Below are 21,070 nucleotides of genomic sequence, written 5' to 3' on the forward strand. Positions count from 1 at the left end.
TAACAGCTCACGGAGATTACATTAGTTACATTGTGCTGCCTTTAAGCTCTATTCAATAAACATTAGCATTGGGTAAAGGGAAATTACAACATTCTCATGATGTGTTCAATGTCATCTTGTAAAATGTAGTTTTTGATGAAAGGGTTAGGGTTGGTCTCCAGCGCTGTGTGTTAGCCTGCGCAAAATTAATGTGACACAACAGAAAAGCATTGATGACTTAAATTGGTAAATGTGATCTTATTTGGTGATAGGCTGATGGCAGTCAACAAGGCCAACATCAGCTGATACCAGTGTGCAGCCAATGAATCGATGCATCCCTGTTTTTTATTAAACCAACCATCCTGAGTCTGAAAATGTTATCTGAGTGTAACGCTCACTCTGCGGAGTAAAGACAAATTACTTTTGACATCATTATTATTATTATCAATATTATTATCTTTCCCATAGTGAGAAGCAGATCTGCTGCTGGAACGTTAACACAGGAAGGGATCCTCAACTTATTGATGAACAAATACAGAAGCCACCTGAAGGATTTGTTGGAGTCTCACAGAACTCCAAACTGCAGCCGTCCTCATGAATATCAAAAGAAACGAGCTGTCTTTGAAGATGTATTCTGTTCCCATTTCAACTAACGCGCAGGTTAAATTAAGGCTAACGGATCTCCTCAGCTGTGAGACTGTTGTTTGCTGACAGTCAGTTGTGTTTAGTTTCAGTTTGTCTCCAAACTTTCACAGATGTATAGATATGACTGCAGCATCACCACATGAGCTTTGTTAACACCTCCTGAATCAGGACCAGATGATAATAACCCACATAACACACACACACACACACACACACACACAAAGAGTCACCAAGGACATGAAATACTTCAGCACACGTGATAATGACTTCCTCATTGAGAGTGAACAATGGTGACCTCGCCAGGTGATTCTATGAAAAAGAAGTTCATTCACTTTTTGTCTCTGCTGCTCACGTCCATCAGCGTACGTTTAAAACCTGTGTGTGTGTTACACAACCAACAATACAGACAGCTGAGGCACTGCAGGTGTGTGAGGCTGTACGTGTCTGTGTGTGACTCACAATCAAAACTACATCCCAATAATATGTTTCCAATCATGTGACTATTATGACATGCAAAATTCATACTGAGGCCAGGAAGTTCCCCCGTTAAAGGGTTTTTTTGGGGGAGTTTTTCCTGATCAGCTGTGAGGGTCCAAAGGACAGAGGGATGTCGTAGGCTGTAAAGCCTTGTGAGGCAAATTGTGATTTGTGATATTGGGCTTTATAAATAAAATTGAAATTGAAATTGAAGTGATAAATCCATACACTGCGTTAACTGGTTTTATTTAGAGTAAAGTGTGTTGGATGAACGTGCAGGCAGCATCAGAAAATTCAAACTCACGTTGGATGTGATCTGAACAAAACAAAGGAAAGTGATTTTTATCACGACATGATCAATTAGCCCGGCGTGGACACGACGGTTGTTACAAATGACCTCGACCTCCAGGCCTCCTAGTGTTACTAACGTCACATGGCGAGCCGATGAAAGTGATCAAGATTATTGTTTTGTGTGCGGTCAGGTCGACGACTGAAACCACTGCCGTCTTGTTTTTGGTCGGGGGGTTAAATGTGAGTACAACTGTCTTTAATGTTTCAACCCTGTACATGGATGTACCTCTGTAGGCTAACATGCTAATGTTACTAGCTAACTTTAGCCACTATTTTTTACCTACTAACATTAGGTCAACCACTCCATTAGCTAAATTACTAGCAAACAGTAGCTACTGTTGGCTACTTTTTCCTACCTACTGACGTTAGGTCAACCATTTTGTTAGCTGGTGTTAGTACCTAACATTAGGTAACTTTGCTCACTATTTTATTATTTATTAATACCTTCTAAGGTTAGGTCAACCACTCTGTTAGCTACATTACTAGCACACATTAACAGCCTTTAGCTACTTTCTTCTACTTACAAACGCTGGGTCAACCATTTCGTTAGCTAACACTACTAATATTAGCTACTATTTTCTACCTACTCCTTATAGATCAACCTTTCGTTAGCTAACATTACCAACAATAGCTACCTTTGGCTATTTTTTTCCACCTACTAACGTTAGGTCAACAGTTTAGTTAGCTAACATTACTAAGGGCCTGTGTCCACATAGCGCCTTTTCTTTTCTTTTATTGATGTAATAATCTCAGTGAGTTATTGTGAGGACATGACAGAGTCTCTATATTTGAGATGCTGTTGCTCAAAGGAGGAAATAACAATCTGTCTGCAAACATAAAGTAAACAACAACAACTGAACGATAAATATTTGGTGTCAGACTGCAGGTGTTTTGTGTTCTGCAGGTGTGTATTTATGCATGAATGTGTTGGGGGGGGGGGATGTTTGCAGCTGTTACACAGCATGAACTAGCTTCTCAATATCAGGAATCCTCCCTGACGTCCCACCTGTGCTCGTCCTTATCACAGGGTGAAAGCTGCCGTGGTATCGGCGCCGCTCTCAGGTCCATCTGTTTCTGCCTTTGTTCTGTGTCCCATCTCAGTCAGACAGGATTCTGTGTTTAATCACTTTCACCCCCCCGACCCAGCTCTGCTTAATACACCTCCCCTCCCTTCCCCTCCTCTCTGTCGTTGTCTTTGACACGTCCCTGCTTCAGATTCACCTCCTCTCCTCCCTTCAAAGGCACAGCAGAATATGTCCGTGTGTGCTTCCTGTGGCTCTGAGCTGTCACTGAAAAGATAATTAAAGTGAAAGGGTGACGTGGAGTTTTTTTGGTGTCACGGCCTCCTGCTGGAAGTTTTGGTAAAAGGCACTAATGAAGTGTTATTTAAGGTAAAATGTTGGCTGTTTTCTACAATCTGTCTAAAGGACACCGTGAGCTGTTTTTACCGAGCGTCCACAAACTGTTCTGTCGGCCAGTCTGCAGGTGTTTTAAAGTAGAGTTTCATGACGTAGCTTCACTGTGATGTGTACAACTGTGACAACCAGAGGTGTATCAGAGGACTTTTAGTTTACAAAATTAAAGACATTTACACCAGAAATTGGTGCAGAAAAATTCACCAGAAAGCAGAAACTTAAATGTTTCAGGTAAAAATTTTCTGGGGGAGGACCCACAGCCAGGGGCATAAATATAGATAGGTAGTGCAGTTGAAGGTTCATTAGTACGGTTTTGTATTTCTCTGTAATGTAGCACAGTGTTAACAATGTTACTGATACTATTCTTTCTCACACCTTCAACTCAAACCACCAAAATATATCATTTAATCATTACATTCATATCAGAAACATGCAGGAGACTAGTCCACTGATGGACCCTGATGAGGACTGTCGGTCCACTAGAAACAGTCTTAGTCGAGTAACTGAAATATGCCCAATCAAATTGAATAGAAACAGGAATTCAGTGGTGATTTGAAGCCCTATTTTAAAACATGAAAAATGTGATGCTGTCCTTTAAAATGTGCTGTAAGTGTTTACCACTACACATCTACACAGCAGCAACATATATGACGTCTATTTAAAAAGGCAGCAGAGGAACACGCTGACGGCTTGTCACTGTATACATTCAGCTCAAGTTACAGTGAGATGGTAAAGACTCAGACTGTCTGAGTTTAATGGGAGCAAACTGGTCACATTCCAGTACCATAAACACCAGCCCAGTTCTGATGAGGGATTTTGGTAAATACACTCTTCAGGTGTGAAATTGTTGCGGTGGTATTTACCCTGCAGGAGCTCGTCTAAAGCTGCGCTCTCACAGGATGCAATCATGATTCAGCTCTGCAGGTTGGAATGATTGACGGTTGTACGGAGCAGGCAGAGCTGCAGTAATAGGCGGGACGTACAGTAACACAGCTGCACCGGCTGACTGCTAATGAGCCGTGTTACCCAAAAGTTGAACTCCCTCTGCTGACATGTGCAGAAATAAGGCAATTACTGTGTTATTGTAACCCTGAGATAAACAGTGGACAGAGATTATCTCGTCCTTCATTAGCACTCAGCATCCTCCACTGCCTCAGACTGTGAACGCATCTTTCACATGAGGCCGCTGAGTAAGTGACACGTTAGCTTAGATAGCAGTTTGATTATTAAAGGATCATTTCATTCATTTTTTACAGTTTCATTATTCCCAACATGGCACCAGTCAATAATAGTTGAGCAACAAAAACGAGGTGCACACAGTCAGTGTGTCGCTACATGTTCAACGTACCCTCACACGACGGTTTGTATCATATCCTACGATTTAGCTACGAATTACGTACTTATTGTAAAGTTGCATAGATTTGGTTTAGGACAAGAAACACGGTGACAACGTTCCTTAAAATGACAAAAAAAAAACAGGACAATTTGTGTCCCGGGAAAGACTATTCATTTTCCAGGGCAACAAAAAAGTGGTCACGCTTAGGCAACAAAAGTACAGGGTTACATTGAGGCAACAAAAGCATGCGGTTAGGTTTCAGCAACAAAAGCAGGGGTTAAGTTTGGGCAACAAAAACACGTGGTTAGATTTCAGCAATAAGAGCAGGGGTTAGGTTTAGGCAACAAAAGCATGCGTTAGATTTAGGCAACAAAAGCATGTGGTGAGATTTAGGCAACAAAAGAATGCAGTTAGATTTAGGCAACAAAAGAATGCGGTTATGTTTAGGCAACAAAAGCACGTGGTGAGATTTAGGCAACAAAAGAATGCAGTTAGATTTAGGCAACAAAAGCATGCAGTTAGATTTAGGCAACAAAAGAATGCGGTTATGTTTAGGCAACAAAAGCACGTGGTGAGATTTACGCAACAAAAGCAGGTGGTGAGATTTAGGCAACGAAAGAATGTGGTTAGATTTAGGCAACAAAAGCATGCGGTTAGTTTTGGGCAACAAAAGCAGGTGGTGAGATTTAGGCAACGAAAGAATGTGGTTAGATTTAGGCAACAAAAGCATACGGTTAGTTTTGGGCAACAAAAGCACGTGGTGAGATTTAGGCAACAAAAGTATGGATTTAGTTTAAATGACAAAAGCAGGTGGTTAAGTTTAGGCAACAAAAGTACAGGGTTACATTGAGGCAACAAAAGCATGCGGTTAGGTTTTGGCAACAAAAGCATGCGTTAGATTTACGCAACAAAAGCAGGTGGTGAGATTTAGGCAACAAAAGCATGCGGTTAGATTTAGGCAACAAAAGAATGCGGTTATGTTTAGGCAACAAAAGCATGTGGTGAGATTTAGGCAACAAAAGCAGGTGGTGAGATTTAGGCAACGAAAGAATGCAGTTAGATTTAGGCAACAAAAGCACGTGGTGAGATTTAGGCAACAAAAGTATGGATTTAGTTTAAATGACAAAAGCAGGTGGTTAAGTTTAGGCAACAAAAGTACAGGATTACATTGAGGCAACAAAAGCATGCGGTTAGGTTTCGGCAACAAAAGCATGCGTTAGATTTACGCAACAAAAGCAGGTGGTGAGATTTAGGCAACAAAAGCATGCGGTTAGATTTAGGCAACAAAAGAATGCGGTTATGTTTAGGCAACAAAAGCAGGTGGTGAGATTTAGGCAACAAAAGAATGCGGTTATGTTTAGGCAACAAAAGCACGTGGTGAGATTTAGGCAACAAAAGCAGGTGGTGAGATTTAGGCAACAAAATAATGCGGTTATGTTTAGGCAACAAAAGCACGTGGTGAGATTTAGGCAACAAAAGCAGGTGGTGAGATTTAGGCAACAAAAGAATGCGGTTAGATTAAGGCAACAAAAGCATGCGGTTAGGTTTAGGCAACAAAAGCATGCGGTTAGGTTTCGGCAACAAAAGCATGCGTTAGATTTACGCAACAAAAGCAGGTGGTGAGATTTAGGCAACAAAAGCATGCGGTTAGATTTAGGCAACAAAAGAATACGGTTATGTTTAGGCAACAAAAGCAGGTGGTGAGATTTAGGCAACAAAAGAATGCGGTTATGTTTAGGCAACAAAAGCACGTGGTGAGATTTAGGCAACAAAAGCAGGTGGTGAGATTTAGGCAACAAAATAATGCGGTTATGTTTAGGCAACAAAAGCACGTGGTGAGATTTAGGCAACAAAAGCAGGTGGTGAGATTTAGGCAACGAAAGAATGCGGTTAGATTAAGGCAACAAAAGCACGTGGTGAGATTTAGGCAACAAAAGTATGGATTTAGTTTAAATGACAAAAGCAGGTGGTTAAGTTTAGGCAACAAAAGTACAGGATTACATTGAGGCAACAAAAGCATGCGGTTAGGTTTCGGCAACAAAAGCATGCGTTAGATTTACGCAACAAAAGCAGGTGGTGAGATTTAGGCAACAAAAGCATGCGGTTAGATTTAGGCAACAAAAGAATGCGGTTATGTTTAGGCAACAAAAGCATGTGGTGAGATTTAGGCAACAAAAGCAGGTGGTGAGATTTAGGCAACGAAAGAATGCGGTTAGATTTAGGCAACAAAAGCACGTGGTGAGATTTAGGCAACAAAAGTATGGATTTAGTTTAAATGACAAAAGCACGTGGATAAGTTTCGGCAACAAAAGTACAGGGTTACATTGAGGCAACAAAAGCATGCGGTTAGGTTTCGGCAACAAAAGCATGCGTTAGATTTACGCAACAAAAGCAGGTGGTGAGATTTAGGCAACAAAAGCATGCGGTTAGATTTAGGCAACAAAAGAATGCGGTTATGTTTAGGCAACAAAAGCAGGTGGTGAGATTTAGGCAACAAAAGAATGCGGTTATGTTTAGGCAACAAAAGCACGTGGTGAGATTTAGGCAACAAAATAATGCGGTTATGTTTAGGCAACAAAAGCACGTGGTGAGATTTAGGCAACAAAAGCACGTGGTGAGATTTAGGCAACAAAAGCACGTGGTGAGATTTAGGCAACAAAAGTATGGATTTAGTTTAAATGACAAAAGCAGGTGGTTAAGTTTAGGCAACAAAAGTACAGGGTTACATTGAGGCAACAAAAGCATGCGGTTAGGTTTAGGCAACAAAAGCAGGTGGTGAGATTTAGGCAACAAAAGAATGCGGTTATGTTTAGGCAACAAAAGCAGGTGGTGAGATTTAGGCAACAAAAGCATGTTGTTAGATTTAGGCAACAAAAGAATGCGGTTAGATTTAGGCAACAAAAGCATGCGGTTAGATTTAGGCAACAAAAGTACGGATTTAGTTTAAATGACAAAAGCACGTGGTTAAGTTTAGGCAACAAAAGTACAGGGTTACATTGAGGCAACAAAGCATGCGGTTAGGTTTCAGCAACAAAAGCAGGGGTTAAGTTTGGGCAACAAAAACACGTGGTTTGATTTCAGCAACAAGAGCAGGGGTTAGGTTTATGCAACAAAAACACAGGGTTAGATTTAGGCAACAAAAGCATGGGTTGGGTTTTTTCCTAAGTTTTTTTGATAAACAAAAGCATGTAGTTAGGTTTAGGCAACAAATGCACGGATTTAGTTTAAACGACAAAAGCATGGGTTCAGTTTAGGCACCCATCCTGAACCCATCCACCGCCCCTCCAACAAGCCCTACAGGGACTTTCCCGCTGTAACGTTGTTACCAGCAGCGTTTCAAACTGACATCACCCAGTGAAATATCACACTGCCGCAACAGGTGCCATTCGGCTGACCGGTGGCATACCGAAACACCACAAAAGGTGGCTTTTGGCATCTGTGTCTGACACCGATATTGCTGACAAAGGAGCACTATTTGACGACTTCAGAACGAAACATACAATCATCATGAAAGTTGAAATGAGGGGTTTTTGTACCAGGCTGTAAACATGTTTATTTCTACATGGAGGTCTGTGGGGACTGAAGCCTCAAGTGGTCATCAGAGGAACTGCAGGTTTTGGCTTATGTTTCAGCCTCTGAGGTTGCCGCTCGGTCTGGAGGGGGACTGTAACCATCCCTGACTCCATGTGTGTAAAACAATGTTGAACCTTGTAAAGCACGAGGAGGCCGACAGCTCAGATCACTGCAAACCTCTTTACATCATCTTCATCGTCTGTGTTACAGAAGAAACGACTGTAGAGTCCACTTCCTCCTCTCGGCGCGGCTCGCCGGCGGCTGCAGATGAGAATCTAATAAAAGGCAGCAGAGAAAATGGCTTCACGTCTGTGTAATACACAGAGGTTAAATGGGAAGGAATTGGCTTTAGATTGAAGTGATTTGCGTGTTTTAGCCCGCAGTTCCACCGCTACCGCCGCAATAATTCAATTACTTCAAAAATCAGACCAGACTGAAGCAATTCAGCTCACACTCACACACACAGGCGTTCCTGGGGAGATGCGTTCCTGTCTTCATCTCTTTCATGAGCGAGAGGCTTCAGAGGATAAGCGTGATATCAAACACAGTGCCGGTTAAACCACAGCAATTACACTATCCACCTGAGGGAGGAGGGGGGGGAAGGCGGGGGGAGGGAGGACTGATAAAGTGGGAGTGTGTGAGAATAAGTGTAATGAGAACAGATTGCAGATCAGGAATTCAGAGCACTGCTGAATTAAATGGGTTTTGGGAGACAGGGATTGTTCAGGTAATGTGTTTTAATAAGATACGATTCGCAGGGGCCTCCAGTGTGTGTGTGCAGGTGTTTTCTACATCACAGTGCGAGTGTACATTTGGACCGAAACAGAGTGTGTGTGTGTGTGTGTGTGTGCGCGGACAGTGTTAACTGTATGTGCTCTTTGCTTTGTTGACGGTACACAACAAATTAATTTGTGAAAAATGAATTAAATGCTGAAGAGGGAACGGCAGCACACTCAGCTGGTGATTGACATCAGTGTCTGGGGTGGTAAGCATTTGTTTACGTATGTGTGTGTGTGTGTGTGTGTGTGTACGTCTAAGCACAACAAACAGAAACACTAGGCGCTAAACTGAAACCGTCAAGTTCAGATTTCGTGCAAAACAAAATTTATGAAGGCAGAAATTCTGTAATGAACCTTTATACACACTGGATTTAAAGGAACAGGTCAGACCACACATCGCTGCATCACACATTTCTGAAATCCACACACGTGTGGCATTTGTACATTTCATACATATCAACGTTTCTTTAGTGACGTGGTATCAGAGTACCAAGGAGAGACCCCTGCCAAGCTACAGACCACTGTTGACTGAGACACTGCTCCACATACAGCAGCTTTTTAGGTCCCAAACATGCTTATTCTTTGGTGACCTCAGGCTGTGTTTCCAGCATGAATAGTACAATAAAAAACAGATGTTTTTAATAAGACATCAACGTGTTTCCTGCCCGGATAGTGTCAAGAAAATTTACAGAGACATAAATGTGTTTCCAGCTGTTTTTTGGTCACCAAGCAGAGCGATTTCTATCAATCCATAGCTGTTTTTCCAGCAGTAATAGTGCCACAAAAGTGGTTGTACGCTGCATTTCTAGTGGCTTTGTAGCCCCCAAGCATGGTTGTTTTTTAGCAACCCGTAGCTGAGCTTCCACCAGATAGTGCCACGAAAGGCAGTTGTTTTTTTTACCCAGACATCGCTGCATTCCCAGTGGTTGGTTTTTAGTGACCCAGAGCTATTTCCACTGGGGATAATGCCACAAAGAGTGTTTTTTTGAAACGAGACATCACTGCATTTCCAGCAGCCTTTGGGTGTTTTCTGCAACTTGTAGCTGTGTTTCAACATGAGGTAACGCTACAAAAAGTGGCTGTTTTTTTACAGAGACATTGCTGTGTATCCAGCGGCTTGTTAGCCAAGAAATGGAGTTGATGTTTAGACCCAGAGCTGTTTTCCAGCAGAGATAGTGCCACATAGAGCGGTCGTTTTTAAACCTGTAGTAACGCTTTTTTTGTTCACTTATTTGCAGCAGAAATAAGAAGTGATCACAACACTGACATCTAACCATCATCAAGCTGACCTGCTGAACAGTCGCTTTTTTAAACAACCAGCTCTGTTTTTGGTCTCCACCGGCTCCTGAGGGGAAAATAAAGAGTCAGACTCCATTTGGCAAAAAGAAAACAGACTTAACTCCACCTCTTTCCTGACCTTCTCTCCCCTCTAGTTATTTTCACAAAGTCCCTAAATGAGACAAACTGACAGGACTGAATACTGAGTTCACTTTACGGCCTCCTGAACGGCACCGCCGGGGGCTTGGCCATGTGCATTTAATACAGGGACAGAGAGGAGATGAAGCTCTGCACAGCAGGAGCAGTCAAACCAATCGGAGCTAATGGGCAGTGAAAGTGTATGTACGTAATGAATATTGTCAAAATGCTTTATATATTCTAATACTGCCTTTTTCCTCTGCAGCTGGTAAAGGTCATTATACAGTGAGCAGGTCCCTGCTGTGCAGAGAGCAGTGGTATCAGGATACGATGCAGCGCAACATCAGCGTTTACCTGCACAGGAGAGGGTGATAACTCCTCTCAACCATGTGACACTTAAAGGGACAGTTCACCCTAAAATCTAAAACACAGATATGTATCTCTCCCCTGTAGTGCTGCTCATCAGTCTAGATTTTATTTGAGTATCAAACACTTAGTATCCCGAAAATCTGTACAACCTGAGCTAAAAGATTACGTAAGTCAATAAACCAGAATAACTGATTAAATTATGAAACTGTAATTAAAAATATAAACATGTAAAAGTAGAGGGTTTTTTTAACAGATTTTACAAAAATAAAAACACACAATATAACAATCCAGTTGAGTTTTAAATGCAGAAACATAAACAAAATATTTGTTAACACTTCATCAGTTATTTGAACTCTGTTCATTATTTAGTTTTTGAGATATGATGGATTCAGCATTGATTTCTTTGGTGCCACCGCACATTTTTGAGTGACTTTGAGCCACAAGGACGTCATTACGAGCGTTTAACGTCACGACATGGAAGACTGAAACTTTCTGCTGCTAAAAGAACGAATGTTCCGGCTGTTGTGGTTTTAATTGTAGATCTATTTAAACAGGATCATTCAAAAACAGATCCCCGAGTCGTCCGTGGGATGTTTATAAAGCGTTGATGGCGTCCTCCTCAGCGGAGCTGTAACGTTAGCTAGCTCACTGGTACTCGGTGAGCTAGCAGTAGATGAGCAGCGTCAATGGGATTCATCCTCTTGTTGGATGACGCCGAAAACGTTCCAGCATAAGTTCATTCATTGATTCAGCGATGTTATGCACATATACGTAGGTATGAAGCAAGTCAACACAAAATATTCTAGTATTCAAACTCGCACAAGTACCACAACACATCACATTAACACATTATGGTTATTTTAGATCATTATATATCCAGGATTATGCTAACAGCGATCTCCTGCAGTCATTACAGGGAAATTCCAGCAAAATACCAGGTTTGCGTGGCACATACGGTAACGTAAGCTCATGACGTGATGACGGGGAAAACAGAAGCCTTAACGTTGTGCTGCAAAAAGAATCGTTGGTCATTATATTGTGCTCCAGCAACTGGAACAAAACAATTTGCACGAGTGAATTACATGTAAAGTCAATGCAAAGATGTGATAGGACGCAAATTGCCGCTGGGGGCGGGACGGACGTGATGCATATGACCTGAATTAAGCGAGTTGCACAATTTTGAGTCGTACACATATTTGGAGAATTGACAAATCTGAAGGTGAACTAGCACCATGACAGCCCATAAGCACTGAGATCCTCCGGTGACGCATGACGGCGAGGACGTACAGGTGGAAGTTCATTCATTGATTTAGTGATTTTATGCATGTAGAAATGAGTCAACACAAACTATTCTAGTGTTCAAACTTGCGCCAGCAACGCAACAGGAAATACACATCACGTTTGGTGTGAACACAACATTAGAGTTGTTATAACGTCCGCTTCCCTCTGACATGTGACGTACCTAAACACCAAAGTGTGTTTCACGGTCATGTTTCTGAACTCCCCTCATGACGACCAGCTGCGGTCCTCCTCAACACTTCTGCATCTTTCTCCAACTCCTTCAGCTCTTCAAACTTTAATCCACTTGCTGTTGGAAAATCTTTCTGCTTCTTCGACTCTATAAACGAACCAAACAGAGAGCGGGAGCTTCTTCCTGTTACCTGTGGATCTGTTCCTCAGTGACTCATCACATCATGATCTTGTCATGACAAAGTGTTTTTTTTTTACCATTGACTTCCGCCCCCGCCCGAACCTCTGTGGGAGTCTACAACACCTTCATCTGTGTCTTTCTCCACAGGAGACGATATCTGCAGTCTCTGCTGATGCTCTGCCTTTTCCTTTACTCAGTCAAACACATTTAAAACAGATTTCAGTGGAAGCAGGAGGTGAGCAGTTATTACTCTCTGACTGCAGCTCGTTGGATCCTGTTCTCCTCATGTACTGCAACATTTAAAGAAAACTACAATGACAGCCTCACAGCTTCCAGTGTGGACGTTACTGTAAAGAAGCTACTAACTACTCTTTTCGATCCTTTTGAACGGGTCCTGCAGGACTTTCAGTATGACAGCATCATGCATGTAATACAGTAAACAAGCTAAATGTTTCAGCAGCTGGAGGCGACTGTTTGTAACAGTTTTTAATGAGAATGAAGCTTTTTGCTGTGCACCTTGTGTTTCCGTCCATGATGGAGGAGAAGCTCCTGGACCAACTGGTGGTACTCCCCATGATCCAGCCTCTTTTTTAGGGTCTCATGTACCCACACAGATCTCTGTTTATCTGCTGACAGCCTCTCACCCTCAACCAGAGCTACAGACAGCACCCTCTGCCTCAACATGGCAGCAGCTACACACTCATTACTGCAGGATTAATTAAGAATAAATAAACATTAAATTGAGAGGTGAAAGTGAAGAGCGCTCACTCTGCAGCAAAATCAGGGAACCAAAACGTCCCCAGAAGTTCACTGCACAGCACACTGACTGAAAAACTAAAAACAAAGTTTGGCTGAACAACCTTTCTGGGGAAAAGCATGAAACTCGTTCTTCTCAGACATACCTGGATCTTCCATGTTTGGTTGAAGAGTGCAGCTGAAGCCATCAAAGACGTTCACGTGATGCACACTGGGAAACTGACAGAACTGTGGGACATCTGTTTCAGAGAGTTCGGTGTGTCCCTGTTGGAAAAAAGTTTCAATGTTAATGTGTCTGCAAAGTCAATGAACAACAAATTTTCACTTCTCCTGAAGCTTTTAGATGAAAAAGGAGGAAATAAGAGAACTGACTTTATGTCTGAACACAAACAGAAACACAGTCTGGTTATTAGCTTACAGCTAACGTCGCGGTATCGTTAATAGTGGCTCAAGTATTTTCTTTGCTCTCCCGTCACACCCACCTCTCCTTGTTTTGTGTTTAAGCTAAAACAGGATGTTAAGATATTCATTCTCAGCAGCACTGCAGGCTGTCCTGATGGTTTCTGGTTATATTTCGTGTTGATTCTTTGCTGCAAACCTCCTTTAGCATTGTTAACTACTGTCAGCTCTGTTAGCACTGTTACCAGTGTCAGCACGCCTAATGGTGCTACGGGGTTTTGCAACTCAAAATGAAGCGGCTTACTCACTGGGGCGACCTGGAGGGAGACCGGAGGGTAGCCTACATTAGGAATGGGAATCAAGAGCTGTTTCCAGTTGAGAATCGATAGTAAATCGCAATTACACGCCTCCAAGTGCATAAATTCCTTTTTTAAATGCTAGCATGTCTTTCTGAACACTGCGCACTGCAACAATAACCTCAAATGTCTTTGCATTAGTATCAGTGATGACTGATTGATATCCGTCCCTATATTTGACCTTTTGTTTATTGGATTCGAAACTCAGACTTGTTTAGAACTAGAATCAGTAAGCAGAATCAGAATTAGATTCAGAATCGATACCCAACCCAGCCACCACATCTCACAGCAAAGTCGTCCGAACACTGGGACAGCGTTTCCAGCTGTAGCTGGTGCACCATACAGAGCGGCCAAGGCTAATGTTAGCTAACCAGTTTCTTCATGTTAACGCTGCTAACCAGCTATAAATCAGCAGAGCCAACAGACAATAAAAGACAAAACATTTACATTACAAAACATTAAAATGTCACCACCAGTCAGTGGAGCGCTAGACAAAAAGAAAAGGCGTCTTGTGTTTCACCTCATTTTGCATTTCTTTCTTTAAAAATGTGTCAGTTACCAGTTAATGTTATCAAAAGCATTTATTAACCAAAACTGACATCCTGAGTTCAGATATTTTGAAAATTGGCACCAACCATGCTTTGACCACGACTGTTAATATAAATCGAAAATGACAGCGGACCGAACACAGAACCATGGGGTTCACCATTACAAGTGTTAGGCCAGTTAGAGGTGTTAACGTGTGATTGTTTTTAGTAGTATTTCAGGGCATTGCGTTTCTTTTGTTATTAGCACAAGCCTATGGCATTTTACATTGTATAAATTAGCCTAGCAGCTAGCAGAGATTTCCTCTCCTCATATTTCAGCCAGGATAAATCACACACAGTGTGTGGAGGCTTTATTGTCTTCACAATTTATTGTTTCTTATCTGTGAAATTAAAGTAAATCAAAGCTTTGTTTCCACTGAGGGAAATGGTTTCAGCTTACAGAGACGGACAGGAGGTCTGCGTCACTGTGACACTGTGGAGTTACATTTCTGGGGAGGTGCACGTCAGGCTACAGCTCTAAAAAGTGTTGTTGGAGAACTTGTGAATGAGTGAGGGGGAGCTGTGCGGAGAGTGTGGTACGAGTCATGTAACGCAACTTGATCCTACATCGATATAAACGGTGTCTAAATTTATATCTTGCATGAAAATATATCGATATATCGCCCAGCCCTTCGTCCAGCTTCACAACAACATTTCATGACTCATCCAAAACTTTCAAGGATTTTACTGATCTGTTCACTTTTCCAGACCTGGAAAACACAACTGTGAAATTCCATGACATTTCCAGGGTTTTCCATGACCATGGAAACACTGCTGTTCTGAATGAGAATAAATGCTCTGTCTCCTGCTCAGGTTACATCACAACTTTATGTAAGTTCCATATATATATGTATATACAGTACGTGCACAGTCAGGACGTATGTGTCAACAACATCAACACACACACACACACACACACACACAGTTTCTGCCTTTAGAAAAAATAAGAATACAGTGCACATTTGAAATGCCTGCAGCAGCAGCATAGAAGTGCCTATTATGAGCCATTATAGACAATTTGAAGTCATTATGAGCACTCCTCGGTGTAAATGGGTATCATTGTGTGAAATGCTCTGGCATCTTACAGGCCTGTCCAACTGTCAGAAATAAGTAGAGAGGAGAGGAGGCGAGTGGCAGAGAGCACGGATGAAGGAGGAGAGAGAGACATGACAGAAGACAAAGAGAGAGAAATTACCAAAAGTTGACAGAGAGAAAGAGATGCAGAAGAAGAGGGAGTTAAGAGCTGTGTCATTATCGTCAATAGCCGCCCGGGCTGGGTTATTGTCTAACTGATCAATGTGAGATAAGAGTCGAGCTCGGGTCAATCACACACTCTCAAGGCCAAACAAAAAACAATCGAGCTCCAGTGTGAAACCGAGCCGCCGCTGCCGCCGCCACAGCTGTATATTGTATCTGTGAAAGTTTCCTGGTGTTTGTCGTGGACGGATTTAATGGGTGTCCAAGGGCAGACAAACACGAGCTGTTAATGCCCGAGCAGCTGTAGATGAGCTGCCCTCACTGCTCCGTATCACGGCTCTAACAACCACAACAGATTGCAAACAGGAGATGCAGCGACGCCACATAATGTGTCATGAAATTAACCAAAATACCAGCAGGATGGTGCGTTTAGTGTCTCGGTATGTTCTGTTCCCGTCCGTCTGTGGTGCGGCTCTCAGCGAAAAGAACAGAAGCTTTTAGTGTAGATATGAACGATACAAGGAAATAATCTGACGCCCTGATCGCACAGGAAGTGTTCTGCTGGGTGCAAAACTTTTTTTATCTATTGTCACTGGTAAAAAAAACACCTGCTCACCCTAACCGTCCTGTGTGGTCAGTCTACAGTTTGTGTATCCTGCAGTAATCAGTGTGTAGCTGCTGCCATGTTGAGGCAGAGGGTGCTGTCTGTAGCTCTGGTTGAGGGTGAGAGGCTGTCAGTAGATAAACAGAGATCTGTGTGGGTACATGAGACCCTAAAAAAGAGGCTGGATCATGGGGAGTACCACCAGTTGGTCCAGGAGCTTCTCCTCCATCATGGACGTTTACAGTACTGCACTTATCTGCTGTTTTCTATTGACATGGTGCTAACTGTGCTTTGTAAAGTCGTATAGCTCTGGGTATCCAGCAACCACTACCACCAGTTTCTCCTCCATTGGTTACCAGCTGTGAACTTGTTGTCATGACCACCACAGAAGCCCTGCCTCTCAAATCATCCCATTGGACGATGGGAAAAAGAGGGGCACTTTTCCGCTCTGAGTTGAAGTTTTTTCAACTCGAGGAGTTCAGAGCGCTCTGGCAAACTATTACCAAATGTTTCAAAGCAAAATGAACCAAAGCTGACATCCTGAATCTTTCTACGACTGGACCAGAGCAAAATTACACAAACTAAAGTCCAGTGGGGCCAAAACCACGTGAAATGTACACAATGTTCACGTGTGATTAACGCATGAAACTAGCTAGCTTCCACCTGACCAGGCTGATGCGCAGCAAAGAGCGGCTAATGCTAACGTAAGCAAACCAGTGGAGACTGGAGGATGGGCGGCGGGCGCCATGTTTCACATGTTAACACAGCTAGCCGGCTGACTGTTAGCAAAACCAACAGGAAATAAAATAAAAGGTAAAACATTTACATCACAGAACATTAAAACGTCACCTTCTCTTATCGGACAGAGCTTTGAACGGAGCGCCGCACTAAAAGGGAAAGCCTCCTGTTTTTTTTATCTCATGTTACATTTTTTTTCTTAAAAAATTAACCAGTTAGTTACTGGTTAATAAGTGTCGGGCTGCTGACAACAAAATGTTGTTCTGTTTTGTTTATTTTTGTTGTTCCCTGTGAAGCGTCTTTCAGTATCTGTATTATTATTATTATTAACGACAACCTGGTTATGATGAAATGAGATTCAGTGATATGATACAGCTGTGATATTTATTTAGCTCTTAAATTATAAAACTTTTAATCACAGCAGAATATTATAACAGGTGATCTGTGGCAGTAATAACACCCCTGGAGTGAACATTACTGTATGAAAAATAAATATGTCAATATAATGATTAGCGATGTTCCTGGTGACTAACCAAATTTTAATTAAGACTCATCAATGAGTCTAAAAAAGTAAAACACTCACAAAACAGTCAAAATTTATCACAATTTATTGTTAAGCGTTTGAAATTGTCCCAAAACATATTGTGTGCATTCAGAGCGCGGGAGGGGGACTGCTGTCTGATGGCCCTGTAGCACCCACTAGTGGCGGGACGCTGCATGACAGTTTAGCAGCCTTGTACATGAATAAACACTAATCGCACACATCCCTAATAATGTCAACGGTGCACCAAACACAGTCTCTCACATCCAAAGACGATGCAAGTTTTTAGTTTGTCACAAAGACTGGAGATATTACAGCGTCACTGTTGACAGAGTACAACGAGACTTTTTTATTCTGACAGAGGAAATGTGTCGGTGACAGTGACATCACCCAAGAAGTCCTTTAGTTTGAGGTCGTCTTCAGAGGTGCAGCAGCTCTCCGTAAAACTGTGAGACGACGTCAGAGCGCCTGAAAGGACAAAGATGATGTCTGCTCGTCCTGTGACATTTGACCTTCTGCTGCGTGTGTGTTCACAGCTGCGGTCACCTTCACACACACACACACACACACACACACACACACACACACACACACACATGCACACACACACACACTACAGCGTCACTGTTATGGATGTCTGAGCTGACACTGGATGAGCACGGGGACTCAGTGACACTATCCTTCGTTCATTCATCACACTGCAGCTTGTTGGGTTTTTTCAGGTGCTTTAACTTGTGTTGCTTTGCACCAGAGGCACAAGTGTGATGCACATGATGTGTTCCCTCCTTAATTCAAACACTTCCAGGATGCGGCTGCAGAGTGCGTATGACGCGGCGTGGTGGCTTTTCAGCAGTGGAGGCTGCGGTTGGTTTAGGGAGCGCTTGATTGGATATGTAGCAGAGTTTTCTCTGAGCAAAGCACACAGTCAGTCATGTTTGTTTAAATGTGGGACGATAAAATCCTGATCGATTAATACTGATTAAACTGTGCAGCTGTGTCTGAGAGTCAGAGACATGTTTCATACGATTGTCTTCACACTGCTGCAGAACCACAGACTGCTAACGGAGCGTTCCTGCTCCTCACTTCTATTTATTTTACTCCTTTACGTCCTGAAACATTGTCCCAGTTTTCAGAGTTATTGCTCTGAAGAAACAATAACTTTACTCTGAACTAGAATCCGTCTGTAGTGATTTATTATCTGGATTTATCATTTGATTACTTTACTTGATTTTGTCAAGACGATACGTGGTTTATCTGTGAATTAAAAATTGATTTATACAAGCAGCAGTGTCCTCCTCCTCTTCCTCCTCCTCCTCCTCCTCCTCCTCCTCCTCTGGTGGTGTGTGCACACTGAGGCCTGGGGGATTTAACCGTTGGCCTCTATGTGATGAATCTCTTCAGTGCAAACACAATATTTACTGTTAATGAGGCCGACTTTCACAGAGACAAAGTTTCCATGTGTGTCCTCTCACATGAATCAGTTCAATCAGCTCAGGCTGCACCTCTATCACTGCACCTCCATCACTGCACCTCTATCACTGCACCTCTATCACTGCACCTCCATCACTGCATCTCCATCACTGCACCTCCATCACTGCACCTCTATCACTGCACCTCCATCACTGCACCTCCATCACTGCATCTCCATCACTACACCTCCATCACTGCACCTCCATCACTGCACCTCTATCACTGCACCTCCATCACTGCACCTCCATCACTGCACCTCCATCACTGCACCTCCATCACTGCACCTCCATCACTGCATCTCCATCACTACACCTCCATCACTGCACCTCCATCACTGCACCTCTATCACTGCACCTCCATCACTGCACCTCCATCACTGCATCTCCATCACTACACCTCCATCACTGCACCTCCATCACTGCACCTCTATCACTGCACCTCCATCACTGCACCTCCATCACTGCACCTCTATCACTGCACCTACATTACTGCATCTCCATCACTGCACCTCCATCGCTGCACCTCCATCACTGCACCTCCATCACTGCGCCTCCATCACTGCGCCTCCATCACTGCACCTCCATCACTGCACCTACATTACTGCACCTCCATCGCTGCACCACCATCACTGCACCTCCATCACTGGACCTCCATCACTGCACCTACATCACTGCATCTCCATCACTGCACCACCATCGCCGCACCTCCATCACTGGACCTCCATTGCTGCACCACCATCACTGCACCTCCATCACTGGACCTCCATCACTGCACCTACATCACTGCATCTCCATCACTGCACCACCATCGCCGCACCTCCATCACTGCATCTCCATCACTGCACCTCCATCACTGCATCTCCATCACTGCACCACCATCGCCGCACCTCCATCACTGCACCTCCATCACTGCACCACCATCACTGCACCACCATCGCCGCACCACCATCACTACGCCTCCATCACTGCACCTCCATCACTGCACCACCATCACTGCACCTCCATCACTGCACCACCATCACTGCACCTCCATCACTGCACCACCATCACTGCACCTCCATCACTGCACCTCCATCACTGCACCACCATCGCCGCACCACCATCACTACGCCTCCATCACTGCATCTCCATCACTGCATCTCCATCACTGCGCTGATGTCACACAACCATGACTCAGGTATATTCTGAAGTTGTAACGTCAGTGGTTCAAAGTTCATCTGTTAACCTCAATGAATATGTCAGAGTCATTACTCATCAGTCTGGAGGTTAACGTACACCTGCTATTCTTCAGTTTACTGTGCACCACCTGGTGTTAGCAAAGAGCCACGGAGATTGTTAAATACTTATTTTAGATCCTGGTTGTAAAAATAACGTTAGCCTTGTGTTCACAGTTACCTAGCGCAACTTTCACCACAGTTTATTTCAGAGGGACGCTCTGAGGAGACGTGCTCTTTGTTTAGATGATCAAACAGACGATGGAGCATAGATACTTGTTTCTGGCTGCAGCGTTAACTAGCTGAAATGTTGTCACGAAACCACCGGGAAAATCTGACAGGTGTCCTGACTCTGAGCTCCTAAACAGCCTCCATCAGACCGGCTGACCCAGGCTGTCATCTGCTCCTCCGCTAGAAGAACCAGAGGGAGGGCAAGACGTCAGCAGGTCTGTCTGCGTTGCTCCAGCGTCCACACATCCCTGGATGTGGAGCCGTGGACTTTGTCATTTATTTCCCCGGAGGTTTCATGTCCCTGTCCTCCCGACATTTTCATATTAACACTCAACAAAGTACCAACAGATGGCAACATTTTTTTAATCGACATTTTGAAGTTGAAATAGACAATTCTTCAGCTAACATAGTTAGCATGCTAGCTGCGCTAGCTAATGTTGGCAGCCAGAAACAAACAACTACGATTCATTGTTCGTTAACTGCGCTATAATTTAAACAAAGAACACATGTTCTCATAGTGGCCCTTCTAAAATGAGCAGTAGTTGAAGTTACTATATTCCATTATGATCGGGGAGTTGATACGCAGGCGCTAGGTAGCGCTAGCATAGCTAGCTAGTTGAAATATTGACTACTCCCACCACTGTGAAGTGATTGGCTTAATTAAGAACATATCAGTGTTTGACTGACAGGGGATTGTGAGCCTCTGATTGGCTACATTCAAAAATAATTGACAGATACCCCGCCCTCCTGCGCATGTTAAAACAGTTGCTCTGCAGCTCTGCAGGTGGGTGATATGGGAGCTAGCTAGCAGCCCCGCTTGTTTGGAAATTTACTGCTACTAATGCCGTCCCAACCCGACACCGCTGCTATGGAATCATTGTGCCCACCCTCCGGTCTCCCCCCAGGTTCACTCCGGTGAGTGATCAACTCAGTTTTGAACCTCAAACCCCCTTTAGCATTGTGGACTGAGGGCGAGATCACTGATGA

This window comes from Epinephelus lanceolatus, chromosome 19 (assembly GCF_041903045.1).
Source record: "Epinephelus lanceolatus isolate andai-2023 chromosome 19, ASM4190304v1, whole genome shotgun sequence".
Classification (NCBI taxonomy): Eukaryota; Metazoa; Chordata; class Actinopteri; order Perciformes; family Serranidae; genus Epinephelus; species Epinephelus lanceolatus.